The sequence below is a fragment of the Marmota monax genome, unplaced genomic scaffold (genome assembly GCF_021218885.2).
Source record: "Marmota monax isolate L192 unplaced genomic scaffold, Marmota_monax_Labrador192_F-V1.1 WCK01_AAM20220418_F8-fsc00395, whole genome shotgun sequence".
NCBI classification, from domain to species: Eukaryota; Metazoa; Chordata; class Mammalia; order Rodentia; family Sciuridae; genus Marmota; species Marmota monax.
Window position 1 is genome coordinate 446,081 of NW_026693011.1, and position 12,155 is coordinate 458,235.

The window sequence follows — 12,155 nt, forward strand, 5'->3', positions numbered from 1 at the left end:
TAATTGCTTCCTGTGCACTTGGAATATGTGAAATTTCTATACATAGCAACACTTTCTCAGATTATTATCAATTGCTTTCTATGAAAAATACAAATACATTCAGTTTTAATGATTGTATGTCCCTGATGGCCTTACATGCACCTATATTAATCATGCATTATACAACTATTTTTGATTTATGAAACAAAATGATATTTTTTTGCACTCAGAGGGCATTTCCCCAAAGGTTTATTATCCACAGGGTGTTAGTTTCTGGCTTCTTTAACTCACTGAAACCTCAGGACTTGCTCTGGGGGCTGCACTCAGCTCTTTTCTGAGCCCTGGTAGATACTGGGATATCTTATGCTAAACATGATGCTCCTAACTTGCAGAATCTCTGTATTTGATTGCTTAAGCTGGCTTTTATGAAGAAATAAGCAATGAGGTGTTGTAAGTTGTTGTCTTTCTCATATGATGGTGTTTGATTATCAACATTACTAAAATTGTCAGTATCTGTCTTCCCCAGACACAAAGCTGGTAATTCCAGTTTTATTTTCATAATTAACCAAAATCTAGTTCTAATGAGGCAGAGGACAGCACCCTGACACAGGGGTGCCAGACACCATAATGGATCCCAGGCTGTGCACACCCAGGTGTCCATCACCTGTCCCTCCTGGGTGTGGGGAGCCCACCAGCTGCTCTGCCCCAGTCACTGTGAAGCACAGCCTGGCTGTGGGCCACAGGTGCCCTGTGAGCTGCAGAGCCCCAGGACAAGGCCCTCTCTGCACGTGGCCCTCATCACCCACCCTCACCCTCGCCCTCCCTGCACCTTCCCATCTCCAGGGACCACTGTCCTCTCTCTTTCCAGGACCCGATGCAGGAGCTTCCCCGCATGAGGGATGGTGTGATGATGGTCTCCCTCTGCCTGACCCATTTCAGCTAGGTCCATGTGCTCCAGAGCCATGTCCAGTGCCAGGAGGGAGAGGATTCCATTCTTTTGGTTAAATTAAATTCTTCCTCTTGGATAGCATATTTTCCATATATTCCATAAGGGGCAACATGGTGATCATAAAAAGTTCTTCAACAATCATGTTACTGGTGTTAAGGAAAAGCCTCTTGGAATCCACAAACCACCCTTTGCCCGCACTGGGCGGAGGTCCTGTCTTCAAGCCTCAGGCTGTTTCACCCCATGTCTCTGCTGGCCTTAGGTCATGCTACTTAGGGTAGGCTAAGCAGCCTGCTGACTTAAAAGCTGGCCCTGCAGGTGGTAGACCTACAGTGCTGGGGCCTTAGGGAGCCTGCTCTCAGGGCACATTAGCCATGGCTCTAAGGAGACTCTGTGTAGGGGCCACTCCTGGGACAAAGCTCTGCCTGAGCCCCAGGACTACTCAGGGAATCCTCTTGAATGCAAGTGGAAGAAGACTCACCTGTGTGCCTTCAGAGTTAGCCCCATGGAGGAGGAGGAGGAGGAGGAGGAGGAGGAGGAGGAGGAGGAGGAGGAGGAGGAATATGTGGTGGAAAAAGTTCTCCATCATCAATTTTTTTTTTAGGCTGTAGCAATTTTTTTTAAATTTTTTTTATTGGTTGTTCAAAACATTATAAAACTATTGACATATCATATTTCATACATTAGATTCAAGTTGGTTATGAACTCCGAATTTTACCCCAAATACAGATTGCAGAATCACATCGGTTACACATCCACATTTTTACATAATGCCCTATTAGTAACTGTTGTATTCTGCTACCTTTCCTATCCTCTACCATCCCCCCTCCCTCCCCTCCCATCTTCTCTCTCTACCCCATCCACTGTAATTCATATCTCTCCTTGTTTATTTTCCCATTCCCCTCACAACCTCTTATATGTAATTTTGTATAACAATGAGGGTCTCCCTCCATTACAATGCAATTTCCCTTTTCTCTCCCTTTCCATCCCACCTCATGTATCTGTTTAATGTTAATCTTTTCTTCCTGCTCTTCCTCCCTGCTCTGTTCTTAGTTGCTCTCATTATATCAAAGAAGACATTTGGTATTTGTTTTTTAGGGATTGGCTAGCTTCACTAAGCATAATCTGCTCTAGTGCCATCCATTTCCCTGCAAATTCTATGATTTTGTCATTTTTTAGTGCTGCGTAATACTCCATGGTGTATAAATGCCACATTTTTTTATCCATTCATCTATTGAAGGGCATCTGGGTTGGTTCCACAGTCTAGCAATTGTGAATTGTGCTGCTATGAACATCGATGTGGCAGTATCCCTGTAGTACGCTCTTTTAAGGTCTTCAGGGAAAAGTCCAAGAAGGGCAATAGCTGGGTCAAATGGTGGTTCCATTCCCAGCTTTCCCAGGAGTCTCCATACTGTTTTCCAGATTGGCCACACCAGTTTGCAGTCCCACCAGCAATGTACAAGAGTACCCTTTTCCCCACATCCTCTCCAGCACTTGTTGTTGTTTGACTTCATAATGGCTGCCAATCTTACTGGAGTGAGATGGTATCTTAGGGTGGTTTTGATTTGCATTTCTCTGACTGCTAGAGATGATGAGCATTTTTTCATGTACTTGTTGATTGATTGTATGTCCTCCTCTGAGAAGTGTCTGTTCAGGTCTTTGGCCCATTTGTTGATTGGGTTATTTGTTTTCTTATTGTTTAATTTTTTGAGTTCTTTGTATACTCTGGATATTAGGGCTCTATCTGAAGTGTGAGGAGTAAAAATTTGTTCCCATGATGTAGGCTCCCTATTTACCTCTTTTATTGTTTCTCTTGCTGAGAGAAAACTTTTCAGTTTAAGTAAGTCCCATTTGTTGATTTTTGTTATCAACTTTTGTGCTATGGGTGTCCTATTAAGGAATTTGGAGCCCGACCCTACAATATGTAGATCGGAGCCAACTTTTTCTTCTATCAGACACAGAGTCTCTGATTTGATATCTAGCTCCTTGATCCACTTTGAGTTAACTTTTGTGCATGGCGAGAGGAGGGGATTCAGTTTCATTTTGTTGCATATGGATTTCCAGTTTTCCCAGCACCATTTGTTGAAGACGCTATCCTCCCTCCATTGCATGCTTTTAGCTCCTTTATCAAATATAAGATAGTTGTAGCTTTGTGGATTAGTCTCTGTGTCCTCTATTCTGTACCATTGGTCCACCCTCCTGTTTTGGTACCAGTACCATGCTGTTTTTGTTACTATTGCTGTGTAATATAGTTTTAAGTCTGGTATCGCTATACCGCCTGATTCGCACTTCCTGCTTAGAATTGCTTTTGCTATTCTGGGTCTTTTATTTTTCCATATGAATTTCATGATTGCTTTATCCATTTCTACAAGAAATGCCGTTGGGATTTTGATTGGCATTGCATTAAACCTATAGAGAACTTTTGGTAATATCGCCATTTTGATGATGTTAGTTCTGCCTATCCATGAACAGGGTATATTTTTCCATCTTCTAAGATCTTCTTCTACTTCTCTTTTTAGGGTTTTGTAGTTTTCATTATATAAATCTTTCACCTCTTTTGTTAGGTTGATTCCCAAGTATTTTATTTTTTTTGAGGATATTGTGAATGGAGTGTTTTTCCTCATTTCCGTTTCAGAAGTTTTGTCGCTGATATACAGAAATGCCTTTTATTTATGCGTGTTGATTTTATATCCTGCCACTTTGCTGAATTCATTTATTAGTTCTAGTAGTTTTTTTGTAGACCCTTTTGGGTCTTCTAGGTATAGAATCATGTCATCTGCAAATAGTGATAATTTAAGTTCTTCCTTTCCTATTTTTATGCCTTTAATTTCTTTCGTCTGTCTAATTGCTCTGGCCAGTGTTTCGAGAACTATATTGAATAGAAGTGGTGATAGAGGGCATCCCTGTCTTGTTCCAGATTTTAGGGGGAATGCCTTCAATTTTTCTCCATTGAGAATGATGCTAGCCTGAGGCTTAGCATAGATAGCTTTTACAATGTCGAGGTAAGTTCCTGTTATCCCTAGTTTTTCTAATGTTTTGAACATAAAGGGATGCTGTACTTTGTTGAATGCTTTTTCTGCGTCTATTGAGATGATCATATGGTTCTTATTTTTAAGTCTATTGATGTGGTGAATAACATTTATTGATTTCCGTATATTGAACCATCCTTGCATCCCAGGGATGAATCCTACTTGATCATGGTGCACAATTTTTTTGATGTGCCTTTGTATCCGATTCGCCAGAATTTTATTGAGGATTTTTGCATCTATGTTCATCAGAGATATTGGTCTGTAGTTTTCTTTCTTTGAAGTGTCTTTGTCTGGTTTCGGAATCAGGGTGATGTTGGCCTCATAGAATGAATTTGGCAGAGCTCCTTCTTTTTCTATTTCCTGAAATAACTTGAAAAGTATTGGTATTAATTCTTCCTTAAAGGTTTTGTAAACCTCCGCTGTATACCCATCCGGTCCTGGGCTTTTCTTGGTTGGAAGTCTTTTGATTGCTTCTTCTATTTCATCTATTGTTATTGGTCTGTTTAAGTTGTGAGTATCCTCCTGACTCAGTCTGGGCAAATCATATGACTTAAGGAATTTATCAATGTCTTCACTATCTTCTATTTTATTGGAATATAGGTTTTCAAAATAATTTCTAATTGTATTCTGTATTTCTGTAGTGTTTGTTGTGATATTGCCTTTTTCATCCCGTATGTTAGTGATTTGAGTTCTCTCTCTTCTTCTCTTCGTTAGCATGGCTAAGGGTCTGTCGATCTTATTTATTTTTTCAAAGAACCAACTTTTAGTTTTGTTAATTTTTTCAATAGTTTCTTTTGTTTCAATTTCATTGATTTCCGCTCTGATTTTAATTATTTCTTGCCTTCTGCTACATTTGCTGTTGTTTTGCTCTTCCTTTTCTAGGGCTTTGAGATGAAGTGTGAGCTCATTTATTTGTTGGTTTTTCCTTTTTTTGAGGAATGACCTCCAAGCGATGAATTTCCCTCTTAAAACTGCTTTCATTGTGTCCCATAGATTCCGATATGTTGTGTCTGTATTTTCATTTATCTCTAAGAATTTTTTGATTTCTTCCTTTATGTCTTCTGTAACCCATTGATCATTCAGTAACATATTGTTCATTTTCCATGTGATGTAGGATTTTTCCTTCCTTCTTTTATCATTGATTTCCAGTTTCATTCCATTATGATCAGATAAAATGCATGGTATTATCTCCACCCCTGTATATTTACTGAGGGTTGCCCTATGGCATAATATATGGTCTATTTTTGAGGAGGATCCATGTGCTGCTGAGAAAAAAGTATATCCACTTGATGATGGTTGATATATTCTATATATGTCAGTTAAGTCTAGGTTGTTGATTGTGATATTGAGTTCTATAGTTTCTTTATTCAGCTTTTGTTTGGAGGATCTGTCCAATTGTGAGAGAGGTGTGTTGAAGTCACCCATAATTATTGTGTTGTGGTCTATTTGATTCTTGAACTTGAGGAGAATTTGTTTTATGAACGTCGCAGCACCATTATTTGGTGCATAAATATTGATAATTGTTATGTCTTGTTGGTGAATGGTTCCTTTTAACAGTATATAATGTCCTTCCTTATCCCTTTTGATTAATTTAGTCTTGAAGTCAATTTTATTCGATATGAGGATGGCCACCCCTGCTTGCTTACGAGGACTGTGTGCATGGTATATTTTTTCCCAACCTTTCACCTTCAGCCTGTGTATGTCTTTTCCAATCAGATGTGTCTCCTGGAGGCAGCATATTGTTGGATTTGTTTTTTTAATCCATGTTACCAGCCTATGTCGCTTTATTGGAGAGTTTAAGCCATTAATGTTTAGAGTTACTATTGATATATGGTTTGTACTTCCAGCCATGTTTGATTATTTATCTTCTTCTTCTTTTTTTTTAATTTAGTTTGTTTCTCCATGGTTAGCTTTCCCCCCGCCCTCTGTCTTTATAGAGGCACTTCCCACTGATGGTTTTGGTTATTGTTTTTCATTTCTTCCTCGTGTAGTGTTTTGCTCAAGATGCTTTGCAATGCTGGTTTTCTGGCTGCAAATTCTTTTAGCTTTTGTTTATCATGAAAGATTTTTATTTCGTTATCGTACCTAAAGCTTAATTTTGCTGGATACAGAATTCTTGGTTGGCATCCATTGTCTTTCAGTGTTTGAAATACGTTGTTCCAGGATCTTCTCGCTTTCAGCGTCTGTGATGAAAAATCCGTTGTTAACCTTATTGGTTTACCCCTGAACGTAATCTGCCTCCTTTCTCTTGTAGCTTTTAGTATTTTCTCTTTGTTCTGTATATTGGATATCTTCATAACAATGTGTCTTGGCGTTGGTCTACTGTGATTTTGTGTGCTCGGTGTCCTGTATGCATCTACAATTTGTATATCCGTTTCCTTTTTTATTTCTGGAAAGTTTTCTGTAATTATTTCTTTCAGCAGGTTACTCATTCCCTTGGTTTGAATCTCTGTACCTTCTTCTATCCCAATGACTCGTAGGTTTGGTTTCTTTATGTTATCCCATATCTCTTGGATGTTTTTCTCGTGGTTTTTAACCAGCCTTTCTGAGTTGGCTAGGCTCTTTTCAAGATGATATATTTTGTCTTCATTATCTGATGTTCTGGCTTCTACTTGCTCCACTCTGTTAGTGATACTCTCAATTGAGTTTTTAATTTGGTTTATCATTTCCTTCATTTCTAGAATTATTGTTTGTTTTTTTTTTTATAATCTCAATCTCCTGATAAAGATGCTTAACTTCTTCTTTTATCTGTCTATGTAATTCATTTTCAAAGTGTTCTTTCACTGTTTGGATTTGCTGTCTCGTATCTTCTTTAAGGTTCCATTCCATCTGTCTAAGGTATTCCTTGAGTTCTTTATATGACCATTTTTCTGCTGACTCTAGGTCCTCCTGAATATTTAGGCTGTCCTTCATTGTTTGTACTCCTTTTCTTCCTTGCTTTTTTATGCTGCTCATGTTACTTCTTGTTCTGTTTGACTGCTGAGTTACTGTTTACTCTTATAGATTTATTTGATGCTTGAGAGGAAAGATATTAGAAGGGAAGGGAAGAAGTCACTAAAGAGAATGAGAGTAGGCAGGTAGAATTCAAGGAAGGGGGAATAAGAAGATTGAAAAGAAATGAAAAGACAAAAGAAACAAGAATAACAAAGATTAGATAATAAAGAAAGAAAGAAAAGACGAAAAAAAATTTTAACAAAAGTAATAGTGATAATAAAAAATGAAAATTAAAATAAAAAAAATAATAAAATTAAAAAAATTAAAAAAAATAGAAACATTGAAAAAAAATTAAAGAACAACAACAAATAAAAATTGAAAATGAAAGAAAAAGAAGAAAAAAAAGAAAAAAAAGAAAAAGAAAAGAAAAAAAATGATAATAATAATAATAATAATAATAATAATAATAATAATAAATGCAGTCCTAGAGTTCTATTAACTTCTCTTCCAGTAGGTGGAGCTGTGCCCACTGGGCCAAGCTTCTCCTCTCAATAGGTGGGAACCATTCACTGTGCAGCAGCTCTTTCTCCTAGACTGGGCGGGTCTCCAATCCTGAGTGTCTAGGGCCTTGTCTTGCGTTTCCTCAAGCCAGGCCGTGCTCACCTGTGGCGCTCACCACAATACTGGCTACACGCCAGGTCTGCTGCTCCTGGGAGCCCTGTTTTCATGAACACCTGGGCTCACTCTCCCTGTTTGCCTCCCTCAGACCCTAAGTTTGTAGAGCTTGGGGCTGAGATCCCCCAGCGAATTTGCTTGCCCTCCTGTAGCCACGCCCCCGGTAGCTGGTGCAAGAGACCTCAGTTGTCAGCACTGGTGGGAGCGGTAGCCGGGAGTTCCGCGCCGCGAGTCCCGCGCCACTCCTGATTCCCTCGGTCTGGTTACTGCGTTCACAGGAGAGCTGGGAGTGGCCCTTAAGGTTTCCCCGCTGTGTGGAGAGAGATGGCTAGGGGATTACACACCTGTCGCGCTGGTTTCAATGCAGTTATCTCCTCCGCCCGTGACGCCATTTCTCTGCCATGGTGATATCCCATGCAAATGGTGACCGTTTGTTCCCTTTGCCGGATGACCAATGCAACGGGTGGGTCCTGACTGTCTCTCCCAATCCCCGTTTCAGTCCTGTGGCCACTGCCTATGAAGGCTCGGTTGGCTTTTACCTCTGTAAGTTCCTAAGGGCCGGCCAATTATTTCAGCGGGATCGTTAGTGCTGAGTCACACGAAGCAGGCGAACCGGAGCTTAATTGCCTCCGATTCGGGCTCTGTGTGTGTGTTCTGAGGGGCCCAGCCTGTACACCCCAGATCCACGTCAGCTCAGCATTGCCTAGTGATCCTGAGCAAACAGCATTTAGACAGTTTACGGCTCCCTATGCCCGTGCAGTTGAAGATGTCAGAGACTTGATCTCTCTGCGCCTGCCACCATGTTACATCTCATCAATGATATTCATGTTGCCCTTACAGCTTCCTGCTATAAGCAAGTTCTTGGGATTATACAAACTGCTGCTTCTGTTTCCAGTCCAGATTTCTAGGAATGAAACCCTGCCGCCGTCGCCTCCGTCTCTGGGCCGCGCTGACGAGCGTCGCGCTTGTCTGCGACCGTAGCAGAGCCGCCCTGGCCTCCGCAGCTCTTCAGCCCGGTGCCAGGCCCCAGGGGCCCAAGCGGCTGCCGCCGCGGCTCTCCGTCCCCCTCCTCCGGAGCACGGGTCCCCTGGCAGGGGGGTGCAGAACGACCCCAGAGCAGGCTCTGCCCGAAGGTGCAGCGGCGAACAGGCCACAGAGACGCTCGAGGCTGCAGTCCAGCCTTCGGAGGACAGGGCTCGGCACGCAGCCCAGCTCCAACCTCTAGGTGCGGCTGCCGGACAGTGTATACGGAGCCATCAAGACAGCAAGCAGAAAGCAAATGGCGGCTCCCGCGGAGTGGATTTTCGGCACAGAAACCACAGCCCCGCCAACAATCCCAATCCACAAACTCTCCCTGTATAAAAAATATTCAAAGAAAAAAAAAGGCGGGGCGCACTGAGCTTTCTTTGCCTTGGGTACTTACAATCCACTGCTGATTACACATTCAGCTTCTCCGCCCGGAGCGAAGCGAAAGAGGAAGCAGATGGGAGCAAAGCGCCCACGGCTCTGAGCAGCCAAGCATCTCTTTTTCGAATTCTTTGTTCTTCCTACTCCTTGGCAAAGTGGTCCACTACAGATTAACGGTGAAAGGAGCTTTAACAGACTGTGCGAAATCTCTATTAAAGCCGCTGCTTTGAGCACCATGCTCAGCACTTCAGCAACCCCCGTACGCAGCGGCCATCTTCCTGTATTTTTTCCCTCCATCATCAATTGTAAAAGGCAAAATGGAGTATCTCCTAAATGGAAGGGGTTCTCAGATGAGGACAGTACATGGGAGCCAGAAGAGAACCTGGATTGTCCCAACCTCTTGCTGAGTTTCTACAGTCACATAAAACAGCACATGAAACAGATAAATCAAAGGGAGGAAAGCATAAAGTTGACTCAGATTCTGATAATAAGGGAGAAGAGACCAAACCAAAGAAGAAAAAAAGAAGAGTCTGAAAAGCCAAGGGGCTTTGCCCGGGGTTTGGAGCAGGAGCCAGAGCCTATTATTGGAGCTACAGACTTCGGTGCAGAGCTCATGTTCCTGATGAAATGGAAAAACTCTGATGAGGCTGACCTGGTCCCTGCCAAGGAAGCCAATGTCAGGTGTCCACAGGTTGTCATATCCTTCTATGAGAAAAGGCTGATGTGGCATTCCTACCCTTCAGAGGATGATGATAAAAAAGATGACAAGAATTAACTCTCCTGAGTACCAGCCCCTGTTGCCTGTGACTGAGGATTTAAGTGGAGAGGGAAGGAGTTCTACTTGTCTTGACACCATAAAGGTGGCTTGAGAAGATGTCCTTTAAAGAGCCAGTCTAGTTTCCGTGCCCTGCAGCAGCCGAAGTACTTTAAAGCCATTCCAAGCTGTATAGTTAGCACACCCATCCCAGTGGAGGGGAAAGGGGTAAGTGTTTCAAGGCAACCCATTCTGCACTTTATTGAGAAAAGCAAAGGACTTTCTATGAGGGATAAAATTTGCAGAATTGGGTGTTTGGGAAGGCAAAAAATACTGTTGATCTTCAAAGAGCATCTCCACAACCCACAGCCTTCTTCCCAATAATGTCAATTCTGCCTTTTTACAATGTAGCATGTGTGTAGTTTTTTGACTCTTACTGGTATATTATTTGGGGTGGGAGGGATTGGGCAGGGAAGAAGGGAGATGTGTAGGATCATTTTTTTTTAAATTTGGGGCCTGACTGGGGAAATGGTGAAACAATGGGAAGACCAAGTAACTAATGATTGGGTTCTACGTCCAGAATATTTTACCTTATTCAAAAAAAAATGTCATTGGCACCATAAATGAGGACTGTGAGAGACTATTTAAAAGCTGTGAATGCCTGAAACCTGTAAGCCAAGGTGTTCCCTGCCTGAGCTAATGTAGTTCCCCACAAAGGACTAAGCCAGTGCCTATGTCACCAAAGCTGCAATTCTGGAGATAGAAACTGACTGAGGTGGGAAGGTCTTTTATTGGAGAGTATACACAGGCAGATTATGCTGTCTTAGAAGTGCTCATTCTTGCATTTAGACAAGAATTAGCACCTCTAAAACAGAATTATGAACTTATAAATAAAATCAGCTTATCCATCTAAGCCACTGGCTGAAGTAATGGGGAGGAGCCAAAGGGGTATGGGAAATGGAAGAGTAGGGAAAGAGGAGGGCCCATACTCGGGTTGGTAACTATTGGAGCCTCTGCTTTTTAAACTTTGAACTCTGAAACCATTAGTGGCAGAGTTCAGTCACTGACAGCACAAGATTCATTAAGTGAATTCAAAGGTTGAGTAGTTTCAAAAGCCCTGTTCTCAGGAGATTAGCTTTCATATTGGGGCAGTGGTTCACTTTAAACACATTAAAAGATTTTTTTGAAGAAAAAAATATTTATGAATTGACTGATACCCCAAATGCTGCCATGAATCATGATATCCAAAAGTTCTTGATATCATCTATACCTGCACCTAGAGCTACATTGTAAAATCTTTTTAGGCATGTGTTAGGTTTCTGTGAGATTTTTGTTTCAATGTAAACTTCATACACACTGTCAGTTTTTGTCTTTATAAAACTATAGATTTATTTTAAAAAATAAGGAGGCTGACTCATAGTTGGATAGGGAGCAGGAACATGGGAGGAATAGAAGAACTCTAGATAGGGCAGAGAGGTTGGAGGGGAAGGGAGGAGGCATGGGGTAATTAATGATGGTTAAATGTGGTAATCATGTACTATCCAAGTACATGTATGAAGACACAAGTTGGTGTGAATATACTATATATACAAAGATATGAAAAATTGTGCTCTATATATGTAATAAGAATTGTAATGCATTCTGCTGTCATGTATAAATTTAAAAATTTACATAAAATTATTATTAGTTGATATTTATTTTCTTTCAGAGCTTGGTATATGTTATTTCAGGATCTTCTATCTTTCACAGACTGGGTTAAAAATCTACAGTTTTCCCAATTAGTTTCCCCCAGTATGTAATTTGATTCATTTCTCTTGTGGCTTTTACAATTCTCTCCTTATTTTGTATGCTAGTTCATTATAATGTGCCTTAGTGTGGATCTGCTGTAATTTTTACATTTGGTGTCCTGTAAGCCTCTTGTATTTTGTTTTCTCTTGTGTTTTTGTTTATGTTTGGAAATTTTTCTGCTATTATCTCATTGAATAGATTGTTCATTTCTTTGATTTGGAACTCTATGCCTTCCTCTATCCCAATAATTTCTAAATTTGCTCTTTTTATGTTATCCCATGTCACTCCACATGGTTTCTTACCATTTTCACTGTGCAATCTACATTCTTTTAAAGATTATATATTTGGTCTTCATTGTCTGAGGTCCTGACTTCCAAGTGTTCTAATCTGTTGGTGATGCTTTCTGTTGAGCTTTTAATATGGTTTTTTGTTTCATTCAATTCAAGGATTTCTGTTTGCTTGGGATTTTTTTTAGAACTTCTGTCTCCTTATTGAAGTAAACCTTTGCTTCCTGTATTTGCTTATGTAGCTCTTTATTGAAATGATCTTTTGATGCCTGTATTCTTATATCATCCTATAATTCACAGAACACTTTAATTATGTACCTCCTGAAATCTTTCTTCTGTTGTGCTCGCCATGGAAT

At 40.8% G+C, this 12,155-nt stretch overlaps 1 pseudogene; it reads left to right on the forward strand.

Annotated features, from left to right (window-relative positions):
• Positions 1-1,430: 1,430 nt before the first annotated feature.
• LOC124098404 (chromobox protein homolog 1-like) lies at positions 1,431-9,745 on the forward strand (annotated as a pseudogene).
• The last annotated feature ends 2,410 nt before the right edge of the window (positions 9,746-12,155 follow it).